The sequence below is a fragment of the Pieris rapae genome, chromosome 9 (assembly GCF_905147795.1).
Source record: "Pieris rapae chromosome 9, ilPieRapa1.1, whole genome shotgun sequence".
NCBI lineage: Eukaryota > Metazoa > Arthropoda > Insecta > Lepidoptera > Pieridae > Pieris > Pieris rapae.
Genome location: NC_059517.1, coordinates 7,583,460 through 7,600,324, shown reverse-complemented (window position 1 = coordinate 7,600,324; position 16,865 = coordinate 7,583,460). Strand labels below are relative to the sequence as shown.

Below are 16,865 nucleotides of genomic sequence, written 5' to 3'. Positions count from 1 at the left end.
GCGTCTTCTCCAGATGCTATGCATCATCCTCTGCATACTTCAACTATAACAAGACAAAACACTAAATGAACTGCATCTACAAGGAGATGAAGCATTTTATTATCCAAATTCTAAAATCAATGTAAAGAGACCACAATAGATGAGTGTTACCAACTGCAGCTGCAAAGGCCTTTTTCAGCACTTAAAAGAGTAAAAAGTTACTTGCGCGCCACACTCCGCCAGTAAAAACTTACAGCGCCTTCGCTAATGTACATAGAAAGTGATTTTTTTTTATAAACTATTTAGGTTGAAAAAAATAAGGGGGCGCATCTCGATAAATAGCCTAGAGACATCAGTCTCTGGTACAGACTTGTCCAATTGTCAATCTCCAACTTATTACTGACCGGCTTCAATCTCTCTCCCTACACATAGACATTGCGTTTTCTACAAAGTGTACTATGGTGAGTATTCTGAAGAATTGTTTGGGTTGAACCCTCCTGCCTCGTTTCATTTGTACGAGCTGTATCAATGCAAAATACAACATGACCTTCATGGCTGGAAGTCTTCCACAGTCCGTTTCTTTGTGAACTAGCGAACTGTTGAATCCCTTCCCGTTTGGGGCCGTAAGAAATAGGACCTCAAAAAATTCAAAGTCACGGTGTAGTCCTTTCTAAAATGCCAGCAACTCACACAGTAAAATGTGTGGCGATGACTGCCTTTTACGCGGGGTCCTGTAGCCTCGTATTCTATAAAAAAAGGACTTCTAACTTACGTACTCCACATTTGTTAAAACGTTTTAAAAGATTTTTCCCCGTTAGCAATAATCTAATTTCGCCTTTTCTGTATAAAAAGAGGATTTTCAAAATATTGAATTATTTAAATAATTTAGTCCATCTTTGAATATCACTATAAATAAAACTCCACATTTAAATTATTTCCTTTTTTATAGCTTCCCCTTACCCTCTTGTAACAGAATACACAATGCATGCCAAAAGACCCAAGAGACCAAAAACAATTAGTTGCGCATAGACTAGAGAGGATAGAGGCGTAACCTGATCTCTCATTTTGCGCGCAATCACTGACAATCATATAATCGTCTGTATTACAGGCGACAGCGATTTAACTTTTTTTAACTATAACATAGAACGTATGTAAAATTGAGACTTTCTTCGTTTCGGAAACATAAGTAGTTTTTATTTATACCGTTCATAATTTATAAATCTTTTATAGGACGTAAATTCCCACAACCGAATAAAATAAAATAATCTAATTTAGATAACGAACTAATTATTGTCAGGGATTAAGGATTATAAACAATATCTAAATATCTATGATAACCAATGGTTTTTACTTATTAATTAAAACTTCATATACTAACATTTTCCTCCTTGTTTAAAACGTACGCTTATAACTTAGCCCAAACATTTCCCGCAGGGAGTACCGCAGGGGTCTGCTAATGGACCATGTTAGTTTACTGAGGATGCGGTAGCGAACAGCTAATAGATCTTTTATAGCTTCTTATTATTTATAAGCGATTTTCTCGTACATTTGATGCTTATTAAATTTCGTTTGGGGAGTGAGTCTGTTATGGGAAAGTCAGTTATTAAGAGCAATAATTAAGTATAAAATTATTAATTACATTTTTTTCACACTTGCTTAGGACACTGATTTAGTAAATTTGAGCCAGGATGTAGCTACGTCTTCTGTAAAAATGATATCTATAGAATAAATTAAAAAAATAAAATTAGAAACTTTTTTATGTTTTAGTCTAAGTGGCCAGTAACATGTTATTCCTAAAATAAGTATCATACCGATATATAACCTTATTGGTAATTGTTTGCTTTGTATTGCTTGTGGAATTAAAATCAAACTCGCCATAAACTATTAGGTACCTACGTGGATTAGAATCCATTGCATTGGCAAACCGACACAGCATTTATGCGACTCTTATAATAAAAATTAATTTTGTACCCTTCAGCGACACGTGTTCTTTGTTCCGAAAATTAATTTAGAAAATGGATATGCTATTCATGCATGAATAGCTATTTGTGGCTTCTTGTGATTAAATTGATTTTATGTTCAGAAATGCAATGTCAAAGGCAGAGACAATTTGATGGAAAATTCCCACCCTTTTATTTCCGAATTAGTACGAATTAGCATCCTTAAAGAGAGTTAGAGTTAGAGAGAGATCGTTAAAATATTGCATGCTTTGTGATGTGTGAGTGCCTATGAGGTGCAATATTACTTAAGATCAGATGCTTTCAACGTTTTTCTCTTGTTAATTTTTTTTTAACCAATATAATGCTGAAATTAAGTACCTACTTCAGTAAATTAATCTCCACATATGTCCTACTATTACACAAAGATACACCAACGATTCAGTTTTTTATAAACACGGCTTAGTCAACACTTGGGTTTCAAAGAATCGTTTTCCTCTATAAATTGCCAATGCCGGGGATATTACAAACCGCGCCGGTAAACAAATCGATAAACGAGTGCGAGGTTAAGAGAGGGACGGGTATATGGGATAGGGGGAGTGGCTAACCCCGCCTTGAAGCGTACTTGTGTTCTGTTTTTAAATTAAGGTCCCAACGGATTTTTATACGAATTTTCATTGAATGTCAACTGTCAATTAACACATGATTCTAAATTGGTTACCATAGATTTCTATATTTATAAATACGTTAAAAATAATTATAAATATAGAAATCTATGGTTAAAAATATTAGGCACAGGTTAAAATAAGTTTGAAACTTTTTTCCATTGATAGTTTTCACCTCAAAGTGATACTCGAAGACTCGACTACAGAATCTCCCTTTATTCTATACTATTCTTAGTTCTAGAAATCTAGTGCTCGTTTCACAACGTCATAACTACATTCACAAGTTAGACAAGGATGGCTGTAAGAGATCTATACTCTATACTCTATTATAGTCTATGCTGCCAAGATATTATTCGTGTCAAGATAATGTTATGGCTTCTGCGGTAGTGTTAGGATAGTTTATAGTAAGTTCCTGGAAATAGGGTTCGCACAGCTCATAGGAGTTGAATATAAATTACATAACATCTCCATTTTGTTTTGACATCGTAAGGGATCGGTTATTTATAAATGTTTTTATAGCTTCAGCGACTGCGTAAAGTGTAAGTCGGCTATTTATGCCAAGTTTCTAACAATATTACGTAAGTAGATAAATTCTATAAAAGGAATGTTGAAAAATATCTCATAATATTTGGCACGTTTTAAGGACAATGTCAATACATTTATGTTATATAGTTTTTTCGTTTGGTTGACAGCGATGGACGATACTTGGTTTAAATGTATATTTATAGTAAATAAACTACTTTAGACTCCGATTATTACATTAAGATAACGCTTTAATCGACTGTGTAAATATTTATATAGAATAAAGTGGCAACCCTAGGCCCTCAATAGAATTTAATATAGGCTTTAACCTAAGTAATAATTCAAAGAGAACTATGTAATGTCCCAGCCATTTTAACATTATTTATTGCAAATCAACACGAATATTGTTGGAAGAATATTAAGGAGTAAAAAAATCTATTATTCGGCGTTTTAAGTTAAGCGTTCGATTGTGTAAATCACGGAATTTAGTAGGGTGGATATTAGCCAAATAATCGTCGCCATTTTGGATTAATCATGCCGCATCCTTCCTTCGATATTTGATTTACTATAAAATGAAATGTTTTGATCTGGAAGGATAGAAAGTATATTCTGCAATAATTAAAACTGTTTTATATTTTACAAATATATTTTTTTTCGCATATCGCCGTATATTGCGGCTTCGTTCGCGATTATTTATCCGTAACATGATGATCCAAAGCAAAAAAAAGTAGGTACCTAAGTAAGCTAACCCACAGTCATTGGTCTCTTGGAGTTAACATATTAACTAAGCTAAACATATCCCGAAATGTATACAAAATAAAACTTTAATTGAATTTTTTAAATAGTTAATTTTATTTATTAGTTTTATTTTGTCTATAGAGATTGGCCGATACTACGTGACGAATGAAAGCGTTTAAAATTCGCTCACCTTTATTCAGTACAATCGTACTGAATAGTTTTTAGACGTGATATAAACAATCGTTGGTTGCAATTGTATCAAAACTGTGTGTGAGGGCTTCCACGCTCGGTTTCCATATCCGACCAGTCGTAAACACTACGAATCGTAGAATGCACTTCATTCGATAGGACTGTCAAATCAACACTTCACAACCAAATCAAACAAAGACCTGATATAAAAATTGCAACATTTACCGTGTATGTAGTCACGCACAAACACACATTCGTACGTACTAATAATTAGAATATATCTATTTTACTGATGGTTTGTTTTTATTAAACTCACATTTGTATTCGTAATTATCTAAGTTATAACTGTTGTATAGATTCAGTCATTCTTATCATAACTATTGATTAAATAACCAAGATCGATGTATACACTATAGTTAGCAAACGCGATGATTATATTACTACTATATGTCACAATAAATAAACAAGATAATAAAATACAATAGACTACTTAGTTCTTCTAAAACTAAGTTCAGATTTATTTAAATTCTATAATCTATTGCACAAAAAACGATAAAATTACCAGTGTTTCAAAAAATAGAAACATACCCAATAAAAAGATTCTTATTTTAAATTTCGTTTGACGTGAGCGTCCGTTGACAGTTTGTTTTTTACCGCAGGCAAGCGATGCGAACCACTACAGATAATTACCGTTATTATCCTAAAACGGGTGGCACAAGGGGCGTCACGGGGCGTCACAAGCCTCGGGGGGCTAAAAGGGCGTATTTATTGTGATGTAACATCTGCCTGGCAAAAAATCATTGTCTATGACTCTGTTTAGGGTTTTGTGTAGTCTTTAATTTATTATTAACATTTGGTATAAGTTTATATTAGTACCAACTCCAATAAGTTCAAAATGATTCACTTATTCGGCGCGTATTTTGTCAAATCATTTTTTCAGGATGAAGTTTAACAACGCTTAAGTCAAGTTAAACCCATAGAATAGATACGGATCTTAGAAACACGATGGTTTCTCTTGTGGAATAGTGAAGGTCATTAACCTTTAATTAATTTATCAACTACGTTTTCCACAGGGTATAAATCGAAACGACCTATAATTTGTGACAAGATTATAATTTGTAAATAGATAGTATTGATTGAGAAAATAAATGTCAAAATGCACTCCAAACATTAAAAACTCAGTTTTGATTTGGCCGGATATATAGCGATCTCTATTAAGAATTTGACTTTTTAAAGCTGTCGTGGAATACACTGTGATCAACAGATTCCTAAATAAGAATATCCATAACGCATAACCTGTATCATGAGCAGTATATTCACACCCTCAAGTACATACTTTTTCACCATAACACAACACATCAGATGTTTTCATAACATACCCTTTTTGTATGTATATTTTCATTCCTTTTTTTATTTAATTAATTAATAATATTTCTATTGCCCCGCCAAAGAGCGTTTGATTAGACGTTATTAGGACAACGCTGTTTGACGGTACACATATATATATACTATACACTGTACTATTTAGGTACATTACCTACTATTTATAAAATAAGTATCTACATATGTAAATGTGACATAATAAGTTATAGATAATTTATAAAACTGTATGATGAAAATTTATATTTATATAATAAATGTACATATTTAACTTGGACATAATTTGTTTATCATTTGTAATACTATACGATTTAAGTTATTTATATAATAAATGTGTACGATATAACTTCCATATACATTATTTGTTTTATATGATTTATTTAAATTACTATCTATTTATATAATACATTTGAACATATAAATGTGAAATAAATATGTGAACATTTCGAGTTAAAATTTTGAGGTTAAAAAATCCCGTTTGTTTAAATGAAAGTTCAAAGTCACTATCAGTGATTATATGTTTATGCGTAACGCAGTGCGTTTAACATTTCAGTGGTAAAAATAGCGGTTTAACTCAAATTAAAACCATTTAATATTAAAAACATTGAGCATGCAAAGGCAAACAATATTTATTTTTGTATTTTGAGAGTAATAAGTTTTCGATTTGAACAAAACTAGCTTAAATTAGATGTATTCGTGTTGTCTTTTAACATTAACATTTCTATTTCATTACTACCCATTACTTAAGCTGTGGTGAACACAAATGATGCTGAGTCAGCAATTTCGAATCCAATTAGGGCCTTGGATATAAAATATAATTAACACAAGAAAAGTCTTGAATATTCCTTACGTAAGATAAGTGTATGCCTTACCCAGCATACTTATATTAATTCTAGACAAACTCGTTAAAACAAAAATCATGAAACAAGTCTAATTGCATTCAGCTAAAGTACTGTCGTCACTCGTCTGCCGAATTGTGTTTAAGCTGCGATGAAAAGAGCGTTTTTATGCGTCTATAACTAAGTCAAACGAGGCGACGGAAGCATTGGGGACGAAAATGTAATACTCATTTTTTACATCAGGAGAGGATTACAAAGTTAGGAGCTCATACTAATTCCGCTAAAACAACGAAATTCTTCATGAGTAACGTTATCATTCAATTATTAGACATAGCCCACAAACTATGCAGATCTTAACTTGATTTCTTGCACAGTTTTAGCTTGAAATCAGGTCCGACAAATTTATTTATTTATATATATATATTCTAAAACAATGTGTATGCCTAAAAATATACAAGAAAATATGACTTGTGATAAGTTTATCACACATACGCATACACATCAATTACGTTAGAACTTGAACAATAAATCAAAGGAAAAAAACTAAAGAAACGACCAGAAAATAAACAAAATAAAATCCAGCATAACAAAAAGATAGATAATAATGTCCTGTATATTGACGATAAGCACCCACTTTCAGTTCTTGTCTTATAATACGCGACAGAATCTTCATTTCTCGCATTAAGATTTTTTGCTTCATAATGGGGTTTTGACGAATTCTAGCTTTACAGCACGCGGCCGCTAAGATTTATTCTGGTCTTTACAGACGAAGTGTAAAGTAAGTAATGTAATGAAATGTCTGGAATATGACGGACATCTCCATGCCCACTTTGTGCAAGGCGTTTGCAATACTATTTTCTTTAACATCCCATTCCATATTGTAATTTGATAATGAACACGAAAAAATATGTGGAATTGTGTAAAATCGAAAGAAGTTTTTATAATACCTACTTACGTGTTCCAAATTCAAAATAATTAAAAAGTTGAAAAAATATTACTTTTTATGTAACAGTATTTATGGCCAGAATTAGAAGAAATTGAATTGGAATAGTAATGCATAGGTATATATTAGGAAATTTCTTAACATATTACACGGGTAATATGTATGTAATTTGACACAAACGTTTTTGTTTTTCCTTTCTTAAAAAAACTATGTTACTAAAAAAAATATTGGAGTGTCCTTTTCACATTTGAATCGTTTCGATTCCCAGACGAGACAAGTAATTTTTAGAAAACCATTAACTGCTTACTATCTTTTCAGAATAAAATTAAGTCTTATTTCAGCAAAATATTCAGTCTACGATATTTAAGGGTCTTTCACTTTATGCCTTGGGATGCCCTGTATATTGCTCTGGAAGCCGGTAGGTATTTAAATCTTTCTTTAAAATTAACTGAGAAAACTGACAGAAATGGATACACAAAGGAACAAACATGAGAAATGATACAGAGAAATTTTGGAACATATGTTTTGATATAGTTAAGATAAGATACATCTATCATTAATTGAAAGGTACAAAAGTTATTTGTTACATGTCTCATCTAAAATTAAACATAATTTGGTATAGACGGAAAATTACTTTAATTAAATAACACTGATGTCGTTTATTATTTATGTTTCCATAGACTCAAAAATTCGACAAGTATCAGGCATATACATTAGTATATGCCTGATACACTAAGGCCTATTAGAAAAAAACATGATCACGACTGCAAATGACGAAAATGTAAGGCAACTAAAAAGAAGAGAAAAACAACGTGTTGTTTTCGTATTTTACGTAATTTGAGTAAGTCTTGTTTGTTTTCCAGAAATTGATCTTCTGCAATAAACATCCTTTAAACTTTTTGTTTTTTTTTTCTGTAGATTAAGGTTCTATAGATTAATATAAATATATTTTGTTTTTTATATAACTTCTGGTTATGCACTTCCTGCACTCATCATTTTTTTTTATTTATTGTTTTCTTTTCTTACTAGGGTTAAGCTAGCGATAAGGCCGCCCGTTGCATCCCTTGTAATTTATGTATATTGTGTTATTTGTGTTTCTTTCTAGCAACGAAGTGTGAATAAATAAATAAATAAAAATCCTCGCAAATTCTTTTAAATTAAATTAACTACTACAGATAAAAATTACTAAAGGAAATCATTCATTATATTTTATCAATGTCGTACATATATATATTATATATCGTAGATATAAATCTTTGACTAATGATAGTAGATAGCAATTATAATTAGGAATTTTTTCGTGTTTTAAATCCATTGTAACAAATGTTTCAAATTACATTGAATTGCTATGTATTATCAATTATTATAGTAGTTAATTTTTTATTTTTATTTAAATAAAATTCATACAGCCCAAAGGACCTTGGTCCATAAGAATGTGAAGTATTAATAGGTACCACAAATTCCATTTATTTATCGGTCTGTGATATAAAAAGTTACTTTAATTTGCATCGTCGCATAAAAATAATATTTGTTTTTGAATTTAAATAAAAAATATAGTAGGTACATCTGCTACATAGATGCTTGGTACATAAAACCCTCCAATGGCCCCTGTATATTATGTATAATTTTGTGTCACAATAAATTAAATATGTATTTTAAATCATATAAGGCAAATAGAAAACACAAAAACAATTACAAATCCATCCATCTTTCCTATCATTTATTATCACGAGACATTGAGCAAGTTTTATCAATGTCACAATTACAGAAATTTAAAGTTGATAAACCAATAACAAGCATAATTCGACTATATTGCCAGATTATTATGTTATACTGCGATTATCCTTAAATAAACCAGATTTTAGATGTTACGATATTTGTTATCTATGCCAGCTCTATCGGTTGTAGTTTCTTATAATTTTATTGTTAATGTCAAGTGTCAACTCCTATGTTTAAATGCGAAATTTTGGCACACAAAATAAGTGTCACAATTCAGTTAATCCATATTGTTCTAGCTTTCTTATAATACAAGTCATGTAATTTAATTTTGAAAATCGCAGTGTAATTAAATTGTTTACGTTTTTGCAATATTCATAATTGATACTGCTATCAATGTACGAATTTATTATTAATGAGAAAATTATCATATAATAAATTATCAATAATATCTGATTCAACCAATGGAAATGGTTAACGAAATAATTAGCTATCCAAATTGAGTTAACACCAACGACATTTACATTAGACTATTCTTTTTGCGCGAGCCTCTATTGTCTATACTTCCCTGGAACATAGAATGTATTAGACACAACACGTGACAAGCACAGATTAGACATAATTTTTACTTTGAATCACGTACGAGGATGATATTTTTTGACGTTCCTAATTGATGATTATATGATAAATGCGTCTTAAACCTATAGTATTACAAAGAGTTCCTTATATCCCAGTACCTATTTACAAATATGACGCAATATTCATTAGGCTAACGAACATAGTTAATTATATGAAATCGGCATATCATTAGTGAAATAATCCAGTGGGTACTAAGCTGTGTACTATTCTTGGTCACAGGTTTCTAAATATGTTATAATTATTCTATCTTTATATGTCTAAAAATAATAACTATACGTTTCTAGTGTATTCCTTACTTTAAATAGCATATAGACCAGTGCCGAAGCCTTCAAAAATAGTAAAAAATGAAAAAAAATTACAGTAGGATGAAACCCATTAGAAATGCAGGGGAATATGATCAAAATGAAAGGAAAAATAAATTACGGTCGATCCGAGTTCGGGAAGTGGGAGGGGGGTGACTTTTAAGGGGGAAAAATTGTTTATCTTGATTTCCGGCGAAACTACCAGTCCTATGGAAAAAAGTTATATGGCAAAGTTGTAGGTCATAAAAAGATCTACAACTTTGGTATTTACAATTTTTTCACATAACCTCAAAATTTAGGTGAAAAATTCAAAAAACCAAGTTTTTGGTTTTTTATTTATATCTTTTTTTTTAAGTTTTCTTTTTCTACGAAATTTGGTGAAAACTTACCTTCTTATGTCCCAAATATACTGTAATTTATTTGATTAAAAATATTTATTTTTTCGCCTCATTTTAACTTAATATCAAAAAAGCACCCTAATTTTCAATCGAAAATTCTGACGTCAAAATTTCAGCTTTTTTCAAAAAGTTTGGGGGCTTTTTGTTCGTTGAAATATCTACTTTCTGATGGTGTAAAAAAATATACATTACTATAGGAAATATTATTAGAAAATGCAAAAAATTGAAAAAACCTCAAATTCGAAAATTGTCTTTTAATTATGTACAATTTTGAGGTATTTATTAAAATTTACACTTTAATTACTCAAAAAACGTAAGATTTCATGCTTCATTGATAAACGAAAAAATTGCAAATTAAAATATACTTCTATAATTAACAAACAAATAAGTTAAAAAAGTTAATATTTAATAAGACATCTACAATATTTTGAAAAAGTTGTAGAATCTTCTGTAAATAATATTTGTAGATGCCTATTTATTGCTGTTTTAAGATAATTTATATACCTGAGTGACCTTCGGTGAATTTTAGCCCAGTGTAAGTTATTTCATTGAGAAGTGGGGATGGACCTAGAAGGGTCTGGGCCTTACTGCTACCTGCTATTTCGTAGCAGCTGTAAAAACCGTTAGCCAGTATTCGAGATACAGAGTAGTGTACAACATCGTTTTTAAAAATACACCTGCAGGCTGAGTTACTCTAAGTGATTTGTGAGAAATTTACTTTATTCAAAGAAAAATTCAAAATTCACCGAAGGTCACTCGGGTATATAAATTATCTTAAAACAGCAATAAATAGGCATCTACAAATATTATTTACAGAAGATTCTACAACTTTTTCAAAATATTGTAGATGTCTTATTAAATATTAACTTTATTAACTTATTTGTTTGTTAATTATAGAAGTATATTTTAATTTGCAATTTTTTCGTTTATTAATGAAGCATGAAATCTTACGTTTTTTGAGTAATTAAAGTGTAAATTTTAATAAATACCTCAAAATTGTACATAATTAAAAGACAATTTTCGAATTTGAGGTTTTTTCAATTTTTTGCATTTTCTAATAATATTTCCTATAGTAATGTATATTTTTTTTACACCATCAGAAAGTAGATATTTCAACGAACAAAAAGCCCCCAAACTTTTTGAAAAAAGCTGAAATTTTGACGTCAGAATTTTCGATTGAAAATTAGGGTGCTTTTTTGATATTAAGTTAAAATGAGGCGAAAAAATAAATATTTTTAATCAAATAAATTACAGTATATTTGGGACATAAGAAGGTAAGTTTTCACCAAATTTCGTAGAAAAAGAAAACTTTAAAAAAAAGATATAAATAAAAAACCAAAAACTTGGTTTTTTGAATTTTTCACCTAAATTTTGAGGTTATGTGAAAAAATTGTAAATACCAAAGTTGTAGATCTTTTTATGACCTACAACTTTGCCATATAACTTTTTTCCATAGGACTGGTAGTTTCGCCGGAAATCAAGATAAACAATTTTTCCCCCTTAAAAGTCACCCCCCTCCCACTTCCTGAACTCGGATCGACCGTAATTTATTTTTCCTTTCATTTTGATCATATTCCCCTGCATTTCTAATGGGTTTCATCCTACTGTAATTTTTTTTGGTTTCAAAAATTATCGACACTGGTCTAATAGTTTAATATCAAGATTTCAACTGAAGTACGAAACTTGTCGGAACTTCGTTATTTAAAAGGGTAGTCGAGGGGTGTAAGGCGTGTCTCGACCACGCCCTCGCGCCCCCTGCATACTGGTAGATATTACCATAAATGTTAAGGTTTTGTTTGCGGATGTTTGGCGGGTTAGGAATTTTATACATCATAAAGTAATTCCTTAGAAAAATATATACTAAAGCTATACGCATGTTTCTTTTCATAGTGAACCTGTTTTGTTTGTTTGTTAACACATAAGAATCACTGTAATAATAATTTATACGAATTCCTTTAGATATACCTACATTATTATTATTTTAATATTTTCTAGACAATTTCCAGACTATGTAGTCGTCGGAGGCATTAAGTATCTTTCATAAATCGTATTGGTAACTCTGATGTTAATACACTACTGCCTATTTCTTTTAACCACCCTTTGTATAACCACTACAGCAAATCCCAAAAATAAGCCCCTCAATTTGACGTTGAACATTATTTCCCTTAAATTTAATCTCCGTTACTTTTATGCCCATGGCTTGCTCAGTGTTAAACCTATCGTATCCATACATTGGACACTCGGTCAGAACATGTAACACCGTCTCCTCATCCGCATCGCCACAAGGACAGGCAGCACTTTGTTTAATCCTGAATCTTTAGATATACATAAATGTTAGCAATTTTTTTTAATAAATACGATTCATTTGCTAAAAAAATACCTGAACCTAAAATATAGGCCTACACTAATCGGATTAACTGTAATTAACAAATTTTGAGATGTTTATAATATGACTTCCCGAAACTTAGTATTAAAAATAATCCTATTCTAAGAATCCGTCTACCTATATCAAACAGTTAATGTAACTTCTGGAACCTTAGGTATCAAATGTACGGGACTAGTTTTATACCTACTGCGTTAATTTGCGCTGTGAACCCTTTCTATCCAACAATATTTTACTTCTAATAATTTCTGTACCTATACATATAGAAACACACATATACTTGACTAAGTTGCTGTCAGCAAAAAAGATTTTCATTGTAGCTTACAGTTTTGTGTGACAAGAGGAAAACGAAAACAGTTTGTAAAAATGATAACCGGCACGGCCACGCTGACAGCCAACGGGTGTGTCGCCGGCCTTTCAGGGAATTAAGTTTTCAGCGCTTAATACAAAGCATATTAAAAGTCAAACTGATGTTTAATAAGTAGACAATATGATATTTGTGTGCTATTCTCACGAAAATGTAATTACGTACTCCTTTTTTACCATGCCTGTGATAGAAAATCTTTGTGTTTAATTTATTTTATTATTATTAATTACTTAAGATGTTATACGTTACATGGTGTAGATAATGGTTGCGGCTAACAAACGTGTAATAAAAATCATGCCGATTAAACAGTAGCGGAGAGTTTATTGCCAGTTCTTTTCTTCCGTTCTACCTAAATGAATATACAAATAACTATCGACATATTTGTATCTTCGCAGAGTGAATTCACAGTAGCGATATTGTGTAAATTATGTGTCTAATTTTTATGTACATTATTATATTTTTATTAAATGTTTCTCCACATTGTCGTATTGGCATAGGCTGTAAAGGTAATGTGTGTATGTTTGAAATAAATAAATAAATAATTTTGATCGCATTTTCATGATTAATAAAGCTTCATTATAAAAGAACAAGAAACATACGAATCTGTTTACTTATATATCTTTATATAGGTATTGAATTAAACCTAGTAAGGTTAGGACCTATACAAATGTTTCGTTTTTGCCGACACGCCAGGAACAGGTAGGTATATCTGTGCTTACACCGCGGAAAAGTTTCTTTTATGTAGAGATTTTATTAAAATAACAGTCTTATTCAAAATCTTATTAAAATCTGTAGCGTTATTTTAGCTTAATACATAATCCTTATAGCATATAAATAAATAAAAATACATAACCCATAGCAATAAATATAGCTTTAATGTTTAAAATGGTTTAGCTATTACCTAGATTATACAACTTGTATAGTAAATATATTAAGAATTAAAAATTTCTTTTAATAATGATTTGTAGAAAAATATGATTAAAAGTGTTGTACGAACGGTAGAACGCTCACCTGAATAGATAACTCTTATCAAAAGATTAACAGGTATTTAGTCTATCGATAAATTATTGTATATAAAATCAAGTTATTATACTAATATTAACCCAGGCTTTGGTTTTAGGCCTAGTTTATTTATATTTAAAGCTAACTTGATAACCATTATATAAACATGATTTAAAAAATACACAGCAAAACTCGCTTAGTTACTCTTAATTATTATAAGATTAAATAATGGAAATTGCTAGTTAAAAACGGGCTAAAAGTTTTTTTTATATATAACACTAGTTTAAACTTGTCAATGGTTTTAAATCTGGATAAATAAATCGTTTCCGTATACACTAAATCAATTATCTAGTTTTCATACTATCTGTATGTTTAAAACTTGTATATGCTAACTATTAATATATAAAAAGGTCTTACAAAGCCAGCTAAACATATAATACTTAGGCCTACTCGCTCACGGCAAACATTAAGCTTTCTTAGCTTTGCTTTTAAAAAATTAGAATACAACGTAAACAATCATTATAAATTTACTTAGATTTGACACAACTTTTTAATGTTTGCACCAATTAGGTTTAAAAACTTTATTGGCGTTTAGAAAACATTCAAATTAAGAGGGTAGAAACACTGACAATGTTATTAATAATAACCTACACTAACCATAACAAACAAATGTCAAATGCAATAATCAAAATGTTTTAAAATCCTTCAAACTCAAAATAATACGTGAAAACTTACCCAAACCACCAAAATCCAAAACCACCACACAAAATAAAACTTTGCACTTTCAGAGTGATCGATTTCACCAACACGTTACAAAACGTCCTATCTTATCGAAACTCACAATTTCCAAAAATTCGTAATTACACTGTCCTTGAGCGCGAAACGAGCTGTCAAATTATATATGAAATTTATTATCTATGATTAAATTCGTTGTCTGTACAGGCCACTGTTCAACATTCGATATTCAAAATGTTCTATGGACACTAGAGCGCTCCGCGGCCGGGGCAAGACTGCCGCACGTCAATGCCCCTCGCGTCGCCGCCCCACCGTATACCACGATTTTTCAGGTACAAAGGAAAGCGATAACGTTTATTATCTAATAGATTCTTGAGGACAGTTTTTGTTGCCTGAGACGAAATTAGTAGTTAAGGTGTGGGTGTTAAGAGGCGTGATCTTTGTAGGTGGTCGCATTGTTTAAGCGAATTTGTGCTTTTTGAAGCTTTTGTTTAAACTTCATGGGTCAAGCATAATACGGCGCGTGCTACATTTCCTAACCACTTTGCTTTAATCACGCATTCGTACTTAATTTAATAAATTGTAGCAATTTGTTTTATTGTTTTTAGTAGCGGTTTGAATATTTATTGTATAATTCAAGTATTAGGAATGAACTTTCATAACTTTACATTTAGTTAGGAAAGTAGCCTCTATGCAATGCTATCAACTATCATAGATAGAAAGATAAAATGTTAATGCAAGCTCTGAACAAGTTAAGGTAATATGTATCTTGTTATAAGATACTGACAACCCTATCTGTTACTAAATTAGAAAAAAATCTTTAATAAAAAATTCAGCAGATTTAATTAGCTTACCTATTTATGGGCACATTGCACGAGTAAAAGACCTAAATAAAGATTAATATCACATTCCTCCAAAAAAGGTTTTATTACAGTTTTCTAGTTGATACGGCAAACTTTGTATGATAAGATTATTACTAGTCTCATGATAATTATTAAACAATGGTATCACTGAACATCAGGTGAGCCTCCTGCCCGTTTACCCCCTGTTCTAAAAAAAGGAGGTTTGTAAAGGATTGAGATTAGGTATGTATCTATACATTTTTGAATACCAAACCATAAAGTAAAAAATATTTTTCTAGACCACCCTTATAAGAGCCAATCTACGACTACTTCTCAAATCCAGTGAATAAAATTTATAAAATACTATTATATTATAATAATAAAAAAATCTGATTTTCGTTATAACAATGTTGCCCCGTGGATTCGCGCGCAGCGCGCGACTCACATCTCTGAGGTCGAAGGTTCGATCCCCGGCTGTGCACTAATAATTTCTATGTGCATTTAACATTCGCTCAACCCGTGAAGAAACCAGATTACCCTAGATCCAAAATGTTGACGGCGTGCGTTAGGCATAGGAGGCTGATCACCTACTTGCCTATTCAAATAACAAATAATGCACTAGTGTTGATAAGTGAACTGCGTCACTAAAAAGGTTTCATTGAAAATTCAGACTAAAACTTCAGTGCTGTTATTGTATTTATAGGTTCACTGTCACTGGTTTGTTTTATTTCACATTTGTTACTATGACAGAAAATGTTCTACTGTAGTTTCCATAACAACATGTAAAAAAGCGCATGTGAAATAGGTAAAACAAATTAGCAGGTAAAAATTGAAATCGTTCCCACAATAATAAGTGACAGTATTCATGAAGATAGCCTGTTCATTTATTTTAAACAATAGATTGAATAGAGGCGAACAATTCCTCTTATTATCTTCGGTAGTACAGATTATCAATGTTTTATGCATTTCCTAGTAAATCATTACCTGTGGTATCGGTTTTAGGTTATTGTCTATAGTAAACAATAAGGGTGTGGTTTAGATGATAATTATGGAAATTTATAACGTGTGTTTTGCGTTTAAGTATTTAAAAGTTCACTTACATAAGACGAAATCTCAAAAATAAATTTTTTCAACATTCATTACTTGAAGGCTATATTTATTTTGTAAATACAATAAAAAATTCAGTCTGAGACCGGCCGCATTTAATATCTAAAGACAAGAAAATCCTGTAAACTCTATTTATGAAATTATGAGCCAGAAGAAGCTCATAAGTTTTAACATTCAAACAA

At 30.8% G+C, this 16,865-nt stretch overlaps 1 protein-coding gene across 1 annotated transcript in view; it reads right to left on the bottom strand.

Annotated features, from left to right (window-relative positions):
* Positions 1 to 15,028, bottom strand: part of LOC111000032 (homeobox protein OTX1) — a 43,314-nt gene extending 28,286 nt beyond the window's left edge. Inside the window, exon 1 of the mRNA XM_022269356.2 lies at positions 14,735 to 15,028. The gene's annotated coding sequence lies outside the window, so the exon portion shown is untranslated. The remainder of the gene's footprint in view (positions 1 to 14,734) is intronic.
* Positions 15,029 to 16,865: the final 1,837 nt, after the last annotated feature.